The 13,113-nt window shown below is 46.8% G+C and overlaps 1 protein-coding gene across 2 annotated transcripts in view; it reads right to left on the bottom strand.

Annotated features, from left to right (window-relative positions):
* LOC135401120 (neprilysin-1-like) overlaps nt 1–13,113 on the bottom strand; it is a 54,194-nt gene that overhangs the window by 3,590 nt on the left and 37,491 nt on the right. The window lies entirely within an intron of this gene.

The following is a 13,113-nucleotide window of genomic DNA, read 5'->3' as shown; positions in this document are numbered from 1 at the left end:
TTACTTACAATGTTTACCATTCTTAATTTCCCAAATTTCAGAACCGATTGATGTTGGGGAAAGGAAGTCACAGTCAAGCTTAAAGGTGTACAAAGGGCCATTAAAAAAAAAAAAAAGATTAAGACGTTTGATGAAAGTGTGTGGGTCAATTTACCGAGCAGCACGAAAAGTTTTGATGTGTGCAATTTGTTTACCAGAAAAAAAAAGCAACATAAACATAGCTTCTCGCGTTCACCCTTAAACTCGCAACTCCAGGTGTAACGAGGAGGAGAAGCATGATGCCACGTCACTGATGACGTTACACAGCCCGCGCGTTCTGGTTCGCTGGTCAATGGGGGTCAGTGCCCTGTTCCTTCGCCGCCGTAAACTAGTTTTGCCAGTTCCCCCGGAGAGTTGGGGATAGAAGGGGCGGCCGAATCATGACCGAGCCAGGAGCAATGCTTTTTCAGAGCTCCGAACAGCCGAGCAGCAGACAGCATTTCTCTGAACCAATCAGCCAGCGCGGACTCTGTAGCGTCAGCGCGAGGTCACAGGCAGATCACAGACTGGTCCAGCTCTCCGCCACCGTTGCGCGCGGTCGCTTTCTGTGGCGTACTTTAAATTCAATTTCTGTGACAATTATGACTCTGTTGGGTGAATTACTTCTCATGGTGCATTCCACTGGCCTGCTTAACAGTTTTATAGAAAGGAAACAGGGTGTTAAAAATGACTTCTGTGCTACTTTAAAAGTTACTTTCAGCCGCTAACGAAGAAGAAGCTGTACTCTCAACGATAGGAAATTTAAGTACTTACTTATTTAAGCGTAATTGTAAAGCGTTAAAATATGCCCTCCTCTTCCTCATCTTTCCCAGCCGGCTCGCGGCCCCATCTAACTCCGTGGAACCCTCTAGACAAAACACACTTCCAATCCATCACACCCAGTGGCTAACACAAGAACATTCCACGCCCTGTCGACAGCCGCCAGGACCAGCGAACTCCTGGGTCGTGTTGTCATGATGAAGATAACCTTTACAAAACTCTCTTATCATTGTATCCGTCTTTGACCCGAAAAAGGGTGGAGGAACAACAAATTTCTTTTGATGATGATGGAGGACCCTGTGCGCGAACATCGGAATTCCTGCTAACTTCCCCCCAGCGCTGGTTTATTCCATAATAAATCCAGTTTCCCGAAAACTTTCTCTCAACGAGGTGCTGACGGCACCTCATTTATACATGTAGACATCGTACATCCACAATGTCCGCGTTGACTATATGGTCACAGAATGTGATAAAGTAGGGGAATGTATTTTCTTCAATTACAATAAACAACTCTTCCGGGTGAAGCGGGCCAACTTCCGGCCGGACTAGCAATCTCCTGTGGCGTTTTCCACATCAGTTTTGACTAATTAACTTTCAATTATGAAACAGAGGCGTTCGGCGCAATGACAACATATGTTATTACTTGGCGCGCTCATACAGTTTTCAGAAACGCGATCGAGCGAATTACGATTTTTTTTCCTTTTGTCTGTGTCGCGCAGCGGCCACTTGCCATGAAAATTTCGACGTGTACATCATTTCGACTACGATTCGACAAGAGGTACCATTTCTTCATTTTGATATTTCGAATATTTTCGCGGGTGGGTCACGAAGTGCATCCAGGATCTTCAAAGTTTTCAACTCGCAATCAAAACGAAGACTATTCTTCTTATGACGGAGTCTTGAAACTGGATTTGAAAACCAATATGCGGTTTCGGTAAAGTTACCAATCACAATCTACACCAGCACACACGTGTCAACCATACTGGGGAGAAGAGAGATGATTGTCCTACAGCTGTTACACGAATGATTCCAAGTGAAGCTAAAAGTGGGGGGGAGGGGGGATAATTTAGACACGAATGATAACGTCCTGTGAAAGTCACGTCACGTCAGAGAACCAATCCAATCCAATCCATTAGACAATTTCGGCGGCCATCGAAATACGTTACGCACCCACTAATCCTGCTCCCGAGCCACCCTGAGTCACGTAGCCTGCTCTGATTGGTTCATCAAATGGTTAGAGCTCGGTGCTGTCAAGCGGAGCCGTCGTAGTTACGTTGCGCGTAAGCTGTGGAGAATTCGGGGGATGTATTTTGACCCACGCCCGGTTCACGTCCCACACAGAAGCCGCCCTGGGGTAGTCAGCCACGAATTCACTAGGCACTCTCACCACCAGAGGCGCTGCGCACTATCAGTACTTCTGGCTCGGACGTTCGGAGCGGGAGCGGAACGAGTGCTCTAGAGAGACTCAAACTGCTCTGTGCTGTACCATTCGAACGTGCGGCTCCTGCTCTGCTGTCAGGGTTCGAACATTACGGGACCACGGGAGACCAGAAGAAAGTGCGCGAAGTGCATAATCCGAAATCACCATGGGCTCCACTCTTCGGAAGGCGCCCTTGGCCCTCCTCTCTTACTTTCATGTCAACTATGAACGTATCGACAGGAATGTTGCCGCTTCAAAACAGCTTACATTTTGCTTCCTTTCCTGGCTGTTCATTGCAGTGTCCTGGTCCGACTGACAGTCTGCTGCCTTTGAGGAAGGTAGAAGCACACTATAGAAGCATGTACACGTCGTAATTTGTGTACTGTACACGTAAACTTGCCATTTGCTGTTCACCCGCCGCCGGTATCATTTCACCTTCGACCAGCTTATATGCACTCACAGCAAGCGCATCGAATTCAAAGATCTAAGCAGAGTCTGTAAAAGAAGCACGTGATCCTTGACACTATATCACGTTACCCTCGCACGTGCGACGATAACAATATGGATTCGGTCATTTAGCTCCGTCGGAAGGCTTCGCTCTAGGTTTGAGAATGTGCGCACTGATACACCTCAAAAGTTCGTTTTGCCGACTCATTAAAGAGGCAGGGAAGAGACATTTAGCATTGCTCGGAACCCTGTCTCATTCGCCAAGCAGTCTATCGGAAGCACAATGCACATTATTTTTGCTCCGCGGTTGTTCTGTCACTACGCAATAGAATTAAACAAACAAACAAAAAAGAAAAACACCAGGAAACAGCAGCCAACGAGACCTCCTCGCGTAACGTCAGCAAGCCCCGTCATCACGCGTGCGAGGGGAGCAGCCGTAAGGTCTGATTGGACACCGAAGATCCGGCTGCTATTGGGGAGCGCCGCCTACGTCACGAGTCACCTGATCGGCACTCCTATGAGGACCACGAACGTCATGAAGTGACGTCGTCTTCTCTCGTTCGCTTACACGCTCTTGGAAGGGGTAGAGGGTGTACAGATCAGATGCCTCTCTCGCGCGTCAGAGCCTAGAAGTCAGCTGTGCAAACACCTCCTAGAAGGCCTGCGCACTACGTCACGCATGGAGGCCTGCGTGAGCTTTTCCAGCTGCTTCGAGCTTTTCTCTTGTTCGCTCTTTCATTGACGGCATAGCAGCATCAACAGTTGTAACAGCAGGCATCTAGCAGGTGTTGGCTGTGCTCGCCGTTCCTCCGAAAAAGCTCGCGTTATCTGTTGCACAACAGGTTCTAGCCGAAAACAAAACACTTACGGAGAGGTATTTCACTTCTCCTTTAATAATAACAATAAGAATAACAATAACAATAATAATTCCTTTATTCTTCTTTTATTCACTTTGTTCAGCGGATTACAATGCGAGGACTCGCCTGAGTCAACGAGGGCTTGTGAGCACGTCCTGGCTAACAGTGGAAACCGCACTTAAAAACTGCACATAAACCGCACATAAAAAACCAAAAGAGCATCAACGAAAAAGTTAATCAAAGATTTACAATAAAAAAAAAAGAAGCGAAGCGCATTCAACTACAGAATAAAGAATGAAACAATGTTTTTAGCGTCGCTCATGATCTCAGTTGTCTCGCGACGTAAACACCAAATTATAATATTTTTAGTAGTAGTGTTTAATATAATGTTTTTAGTAGAGCTCTAGGTTAAACGTTAAGAACTTAAGAAACGCGTTTCGTAAGACGTTTCACATATTAAACGTTTTCTTAAAACACGTTTAAATGTGTTCTGTTAGATATACGTTCAACAGCACGTGTACGTATTTAAACGTTTTCCCAGGATACGTTTAAACGTTTTCGTCCGCATAAACGTACAGCGGCACGTATACATATATAAACGTTTTCTTAGGAGACGTTTAATCATTTTCTTTCCTCCTCTAAACACTACAGCTTACTTTCCTTGAAAGACAGTGCAGGGTATCGTAAAAGTGGCATGTTACTTTGTCCCGCTCATTTGTGACCGTCTTATGTTTAATAAAGAACAGTCACAGCGCAGGGCGCATTTTATTCCGTTTCTTGGTGGTTAATAGAGCGTTGCCACGACCCCGTTCGCAGCGTACACCGAACTCCGCTCCGCGTGCACTCATGGCATTGGGATCGCTGACACTCTAATAACGGAGCTTTATCTCATCGACATCGTCCGGCAGAATTACAATTATGGGTGTTATCCTTTTCTGCATCCCAATTTGTTCATAATGGGAGGTGTACGGCTCTTTGTGGGAATTCGCGTCAGCGCATAATGCCACAAAAGTCGTGCTCATCCCTTTTTTCCTACTCTGGCGCAAGAATGATATCATTCAGGACAGTGATTGGTTCTTCTTCTACTTGGTTCGGGTTAACGCGTAATTGGCAAATGTTCTGGTTTTAGAGTGCAAAAGTGGGAACCAGTAGGAAAGAGCAGGTTTCATGCTTCAGGCTAAAGTACTCGCGCAAGGTGACAATCTTCCGCGTTGGTCTTTTCACCAAAATACTACTCGCGTAAACAAGATAAATATGAAATTTTTAGTATAAACTACCCAAAAGATTCAAACGTCATCACCGCCATTACGAGCTCGACATGATTAAACCTATAGTGAAACACGTCGGTTCATAATGAAATCTAAGACGAAAATGAACACAAATAGGGTTGCTTAAAAGCCAAATATGAACTGAAGTAATAAGCTACATATAAGACAGTGAGAAACTGGCGTAGTTGGTAATTATGGGAACCATGGACGCGCCAGGCATAACGGGGACAACTTCTGTCTCTGTTCCAGTAATGCCTGGCGCGTCCATGTTTCCCATTAATAAAGGTAAGAAGTTGCTTAAATAGCTATCCGTTTCGAAAGGCGTTGCGTTTCGTATTAACAAGACGTTTAAACGCTTCATCTTGACATAACGTTCAACCGCTTCATTTTAACAAAACGCTTAAACGTTTCACATTAACGACACGTTTAAACGTTTCGCATTAACAAAACGCTTAAACGTTTCTCAATAACAAAACGTTTAAACGTTTCGCATTAAACGAAACGCTTAAACGTTTCATAAGGAAACTTTTTCCAGACTATACGGGAATCTAAACGGCGTATAAAACGTTTAAACGGAAACGTTTTAAACGAAAGTCGAAAAAACGTGTTAGATCCCGAGCCCTAGTTTTTAGGGAGGCAATCTATGATAAATTCAGAGCATCAGCTGGTAGAGAGTTAAAAACGGGGGGAACATAGTGAGAGCGTTCCCTTTTCAATAGGAAGTGAAGATTCTAGGGACAATATATATTTCATGGCGCCTGGTTTGTATTCGACAAATCCGCACCGTTTCAAGATTATCGGTCCAGTAATATTTGCGAATCACTATCTGGGCATATAAGTTATCAAATGTATAGATTATTTTGTCTAAATAAGCAGTTTGAACGAGTCTGTCGGCCAAAGGACACACTTTTTAAAGCAGACCTTAAGACCTGGTTAAGCCAGTTCTTCCAAGTAAAGGAAAAGTTCTAAAAGATTGTTAAACCATACCTCAGTATGGAGTAGCCCAAAGATAGCAATATCTGCCTGCGAACTGAGAAAGTAATACTCGACCTAATATTGCAAAGCAAACAAGCAACTCCGCGCAGTTTGTTAAGAACATAATACAAATGTGTGTTCCATGACAAGTCAGTATAGAAATAGACACCCAAATGTTTTACAGAAGATAGGAATTGTAAAGGCGCACAAGCGCAGTTAGAGCAGTGAGACCTGTGCAAATAAAAAAAAAAAACATCACAATCAATATGTTTGTGAGCATTGTTGAAACATATTAGCTTTGATTTTGCTGCGTTGACAATTTACAAAGGACCAGTCCATAACCTTTTTGGCGTCGTTTTGTAATGATGGAACTGCACCTTGGAGTCGCAAATAACTGGAGAGCAGGAGGGTGTCATCAGCGTACTGAACTATTGAAGTGCCCTTCACCACATCTGACAGGCCGTTAACATAGATGTTGAAGAGGATAGGGGCCAAACAGGAACCCTGAGGAACGCCCGTAAGATGGGCTCAGAACATCAGTTCTTTCATGCCCGTAAGGAGGGCGGCGGACTTGCTGTGTTTACCATTAACAAACGACTCTTTGTGAACGTCCTTGTAAGTAACTACGTAACCAATTAAAGAAATGGCCTCTATAAACCCCAGCGAGTACAATTTTCGCAAAAGACACTCATGATTTATAGAATCAAAAGCTTTTGACAAATCCAAGGAAAGCGCAACACCTACAAGGTTCACGTCAAGTGCAGAATACAAACAATGAGCAAAATCTTCCAATACACATATAGTATCCTTATGTTGCAGAAAACCATACTGCGAAGCGGATAATAGGCCAAAATTTTCCAAGAAAGTACTGATAATTGTTTCTCCATGATTTCAGCACTGTTAGCATTTTTCCCTGTTCTCTTGCCCCGAACACATAAGGTTTGTCTGCCTATAGTATGGAGACATGTTGCACGTGCCGCAGGATAAGTGGCCTATATATATGCAAAGCTTCGAATTTCTTGAATACGATGCACGTCAAATAAAGATACATGGAGATCGACATCAACACCAATGAAGGCCTCGTTACAAAGAGGCCGACTATGGCGGGCTATAGGCCGACCATGGGGAACCACTCCCTTGGGGCTAATGGCCATTCTCCGTGGGACGAAGAAGAAGAAGAAGAAGAAGAACCACTATCCATCCATCCAGGAGGAAGAAGACGACGACGACGAGAGAAAGCGAGCTCGCAGTGTGATTTACTTGTCGTTGTTACCGACCACACAAGAAATGGGCAGAGGAGGCAGTAAAGGAATCACAGTATGCGATCCAAAAGCCGAAATGACAACAAAGGAAAAGGAAGCAGTAAAGGCCTGCTGGGCGAAAGTACGCGAGAACTATGCAGATAACGGCGTAGGCCTGTTCCTGGTGTTCTTCGAAAAGTCCCCAGAGTCAAAGGAAGTGTTCCGAGATTTCGAAGGCAAGACACTGGCGGAACTGGCCGGAAATCCTCGCCTCATCGCTCATGCCCTGGCCGTCTTCTACTTTTTAAGTGCAGTTATAGACAACATGGACAAGACAACCATCTTAGAAGCCCTGATACGTAAGAATAGCGTCAGTCACAGTCGTCGGAAAGGGATAACTATCGAGCACTTCGCGACCCTGATCAAGGTGATGAAGGACTATTTCCAGCACTTGTTAGGACCGAAACTAATGACACCGGTGGCCGTATGTGGCTGGGGTAAATTGCTAGGCCAGATTCTGGAGATCACCCAGAAAGTGTTCGATGAAAAGTTGGCTCACAAAAGCCCGAAGAGCCTGTCGTCATCGAACAAGTGAACCACGACAGCGGATAAATATAAGGTTATGCTTCGAGAACTATCAGCGTAGCGACGAGGAAAGTATTCACTTTAAAGACATTCTTCGTAATTTAACTATGTTTAGCAATGGTACTTTCGTTATTACACTTCAGTGAATGTATTTCGATGGAGTCCGATAAATTGAGTATTAGCAGTCATTGACCCTGTGCTATTTCATCCGCATTCATCGTGCGGTATTTCAAGTACGAAAATCAGTAAATGCTGCGCACTGGAGTGTGATTCACGCAATGCGCTGAAACGGAATTGAATTAAAAAAGGAAGAAGAAAAAAAAGTGAATTCGAGGCAGCCGAAACGGCAAGTCTGGCCAAGACATTAACCAAGGAAACTACCTGGATGGAAATTGATGTTCTGAGGCTGGAACACAGAAGAAAGGACAACACAACACACAAGCCTCAAGTGCCTAAGAACAATGAAAGAAGGAAGTCACTGAAAAGGTTAGCCAGCTGTATAACTTGAACCCACATCTTCTGGATTGCCGGTCCAGGGTGTGTTGTGTTGTCCTTTCTTCTGTGTTCCAGCCTGAGAACTTCAATTTCCATCGTGTTCAGCAGATGCCGCTTGCGTCGCTCCGTCGTATGAATGTATGCATGAGTGAGAAAGCAGGTAAGAGTGAAAGTAGAATGAGTGAGTGAGTGGATGTGTTTGTCCTTTCAAATGATGCACCCTTGGAAGTCGCTGGGGATGTGTGTTAGCTTACCTCAATTGGTAGAGCCTTGGACCGGCCATACAGAAGATGTGGGTTCGAGTCATACAGCCAGCAAACCATTTTCACTCACTTCCTTCTTTCATTCAAACTACCTGGCATTGACATGGATCCAAGCTGTGCAACTTGCATTTGTAGCTTGGAGGCTCATTCCTCGCCCGACAAGTGTGCAAAGAAAAAGCCTTTTTAACACGTACACCATTCTCAAAAAAGCTCATGTTGACTCGACTGCTGCAAGTATTCTTTCCTTTCCTGCGCTTAGAACCGGTAGCTACTAGAGTCACTAATAAGCTTCGCTTCGGAGTGTCGACACTGAGGTCCAAGAGAGAGCAGGAGCGCCTTCTTGTTTCCGCACCACACCTGTACCATCCCCATTTGAGGATCAAAGACGGCTAACGTTGTGGGATAGAGAAGCGTGTATGACTGTTGTGCGATAATCCATGTATTGTCAACCAGAGCGTCCCGGGGATGTCAACGTGAGCTCAAGGCCGCCAACTGCTGCTTGAAAACGAACAACAACAACAACTTTATTTTTGACCTTGGAGAGTGGGGAGTTTCATCGCAACAGGCGATACTCTACCCCATTGCTGGGTGGAATGGGGGGAATAAAGGGGAATAAAGTAGCGAGCCCCTTCACAATAACGATCGAAGTCCGATGGTGTCCAGAAATGTCAGAAGAGCTTTGAGCGCAGAGCGTTGCTGGGCTGGATTGGGCCAGGGACCAAGCAATTTTGATAGGGAGAAAGGGCGAGAGTCCAGCTGACGAAGAGACTCGGAGAGTGTGGTTCCGGAAGGTTCGTAGTGAGGGCAATGAAGAAGAATGTGCTCCAGATCCTCAAGAGCACCACAGTGGCAGCAGGTGGGAGAGTCAACTTGTCTCAAGCGGTAACGCCACTGAGCTGTAAAGGCCACATCGAGGCGCATTCGGTGGATTAATGCAGCATCTTGACGAGGTGTGTTTCGTGGCATGCGGAAAGCGAGCGTGGGATCAACTATGTTCAACATAGAGGGGGGAAGAATGTCGGTTGTCCGTTGGCGGGAAGCCAGGGGTGTGACTAGGCGTCGCAGAATTGAACGGCGGTCTCCTCTCAGCAGAACAATACGGGTCCGTTTCCGATACGAGAGTGCTGCTTCTGCGGCGCTGTCGGCCTGCTCGTTCCCCACGACACCACAATGGGCTGGAACCCACTGGAGAACTAGCCTGTGGCCTGCGGCGTAGATAGTGTGGTAAGCTATTAACACGTCTGTGACTAGGGGTGCGGATGGGCCTCGTATGCCGGAATTTTCAATTGCTTGAAGTGCAGATTTGGAGTCTGTAAAGACTGCCCATTCCCGGGGTGGAAAATCAGCGATGTGTTGTAGAAAGAAAAGGATGGCATAGAGTTCCGCATCTGTGGAGGAGGTTGGATGTGAAAGGAGTCTTCCGTGCACGACGCCTTCGGATGGAATGACGAAGGCTGAGGCAGACTTGTTGTTTCGGGATGCACCATCAGTATATGCTGCCGTAAACATAGTAAACTTCTCGTCTACCAGAGCATGAAAATGGGCTCGGAAGACTTGAGGGGGGACCTGATCTCTTCTTTCTAGAAGGTTTGGGAGGCGTACAAAAGTGGGCGGTACCGCTTGAAAACGAAAGGAACATTTCACCCGCGCACGATAGATAGCATCAGGGGCAAAAGTGCGCGTGCGCGTGGGTAGCGTGGCGCGGAAACAAGATGACGCATGCTCACTTTTGGAACTCAGTGTCCATACTCTGGGACGTAGCTTATATAGTGACTCTAGGTTCCACTACCCATAGCAGGCAACTTGTGGCATCATGCCTCTTAGTTTGAATTTCCTGCGGCCTTGCTTTGATCTGTCATATTCAGTGAGAGATTTTCGTGAAACCTGTACAAACGGACGTCGCTCAAAAGGAAATGTTCCGAACGCCCCGAAAATATTCTCCAGTTTCAATGTGATTTATTCGAAGAATCACTCATTACACCATCCACATACAAACACAAGCCCACGTAAAAGGATGTAAATTCGCCGTTGACGGTGATGGACGAAGAGACAAGAAGAAGGGACAAATGAGTGAAACCAAGCTGCGAGCTTCAAGGCAACATTTCTTAACACCATAGAGTGCTGTGATGGAGCGATGTGAATAAACAAATTTGCTTAAAGAAGCTGAACACGATTGGCATCCTGTACGAGGGCACACAAGAAAACGCCATAACATATAGCCTAATGTCGAAGCGACTACAAAGTTTCCCGAACACATCATCAAACTTTTGCTGAAAACGGTTCTTCCTGTACTGAAACACTAGATTTTTTTTCTCAATTAAACCGAGCCGTTTTTAAAGCAAGCGCGGCCGAAATCGCCCTCAGAACCTCCCCTTCGCGTTTCTCCTTCCTCTCGTGTTCCTCCTCACGCTTCTTCACTGCTACACGCATGTTCCCGAAGTATCCATACGTTGGGTCTGCACACAACTCGTACAAAGAACAACTGACCAATCATGAGACCAATCATTCGGTGCCCGACGACGTCGCCGGTGACGTAATCGGGCGCAGCGGTGATGGCGTCAAGTTTCTCCGCACGACAGTCCTGCTGCTACTGCTCGCGGTGGCATGTCACCCACTCTAAAAACAGAGCTTCACTGCATAGCACGCTCCTAGCCAACCATCATCCCGAATCTCAACGTTCTCTCCCTTGATTTGATGGAAGCAGGATGGCGTACGCCATTTTTGTGGCAATTATGAACTACGTAATGTCACACAAATGGCGTGCGCCCCCCGTTTTTATCATATCGAGGGAGAGAACGTTGTCATTCGGGATGGTGGTTGGCTGGGAGCGTGCTATGTGGTGAAGTTCATTTGTCGGCACAGTTCCCTTAGAAGTCGGCCCAGCACGCACATTCCCCCAGGGCGTCAGTCGTGACGTTGCCCACCTATGTGAGGTCGACAAAGGCGAGCCCTTAGTAGTATTCAGTCATGTCGTAGGAGGCCAGAGGCTAAACTACGGCACCCCTGCCACCCCTGCCCCTGAGCCCTGAGCGTATTTTTTTCCCGCGCGGCGCGTGTGCGGAGGGTTGTCAGCGCGCTTATCGGCGGGGGGAGGATTGCGTGCGCGTTTACCCTCTCACATTTTTCAGCCTGGGCCGACTTCTTTCGACACTTTCGAGCCTTGGCCGACTTCGTTCGCATATTTTTTTCCCGCGCCCGGCGCGCGGCGCTCGGGTGGAGGGCTGCTGTGGTGGGCGGAGCGTGGCCGGAGGGCTGCGTGCGCGCTTACCCGCTCACATTTTTCAGCCTGGGCCAACTTCTTTTGTCATTTTTCAACCTGTGCCGACTTCAATCGCAATTTTTTGTTTCCAGCTGCAACACGTGTGCAGTAGGCGGTTTACATGCAAAGGATAGCCATACACAAAAGAACAAGTGAAAATATATTTATTAAAGTCATTAGTGTCAGGAATTATGTTATGACTCTGTGTGAAGGAGAAAAACTTGCCCAGATTGAAAAATGACGATGGAAGTCGGCCCAGGTGAGACGGTATCGTCGCCTGGATGGGATGAGAGTGTGCATGTCCCTACTTACATGTAAACCACTCACGTGCCGCCTGAAAAAAAATTGAGAACGAAGTCGGTCCGGGTGAAAAATTGCCAAAGAAGTCGGCCCAGGTGGAAAAATACAGAACGATAAGGGCGCGCGCTGCTCTCCGGCTCGCTGTTAGGCACTCGGACACCCCCTCACCCACCTACTTGCATGTAAACCACTCACGCATCACCTGAAAAAAATTGCGCACGAAGTCGGCCCAGTGTGAAAAATCGCCAAAGAGGCCGGCCTGGTGTTGTCAGTGTGCATGCCCCTACTGGCATGTAAAGTGCCCAAGCGCCGCATGAAAAAAATGCGAGCGAAGTCGGCCCAGGGTGCACAACCATAAGTGTACGCTCAGCTCTTCGGCCCGCTGGTAAGCACGCGGACAGCCCCTCACCTGCGCGCCAGCCACCGCGCGCTGGAAAAAATAATAAGAAATCGCTAGAGAAGTCGGCCCAGCTATTGTTCTTGAAGTTACATACATCTATTACAACTTTGTAATTAAAACTCCACTATGGTGCTCACGTACAATAATGTTAGACTTTTTATAATAAAACTTTTAATTTTGATTGTAATCATATTGATTAAAAATATCTTATTTGACTAAATGTGTCATAATGGAATATTAGCTGTTGTGCATGAAGTCGGCACAGATTGAAAAATGACAAAAGAAGTCGGCCCAGGCTGAAAAATGTGAGCGGGTAAGCGCGCACGCAGTCCTTCGGCAACGCTCCGCACACCACAGCAGCCCTCCACCCGAGTGCCGCCCGCCGGGCGCGGGAAAAAATATGCGAACGAAGTCGGCCAAGGTTCGAAAATGTCGAAAGAAGTTGGCCCCAGCTGAAAAATGTGAGAGGGTAAGCGCGCACGCAGTCCTCCCCCCCGCTGATAAGCGCGCTGACAACCCTCCGCACACGCGCCACGTGGGAAAAAATACCCTCAGGGGCAGGGGTGGCAGGGTTGCCGTAGTTTCGCCTCTGGCGTCCTACGACATGAGTGAATACTACTGCCCTTTCATCACCACGACCACCACCATCATTTGTTAAGAGTGCAGAGTGTGTCAGCTTTGAAAAATTCGATACACGCGAATGAAACGTTCGCTTGCCGAACGTATAACTTCGGTTGTATGTTCAGGAACGGGTCTTCTGTGAAACAAAGACGGAAGAAACAGATCGCTTCATTGTCCATTTTAA

This window comes from Ornithodoros turicata, chromosome 7 (assembly GCF_037126465.1).
Source record: "Ornithodoros turicata isolate Travis chromosome 7, ASM3712646v1, whole genome shotgun sequence".
NCBI classification, from domain to species: Eukaryota; Metazoa; Arthropoda; class Arachnida; order Ixodida; family Argasidae; genus Ornithodoros; species Ornithodoros turicata.
This window is presented reverse-complemented; position numbering and strand designations above follow the sequence as displayed.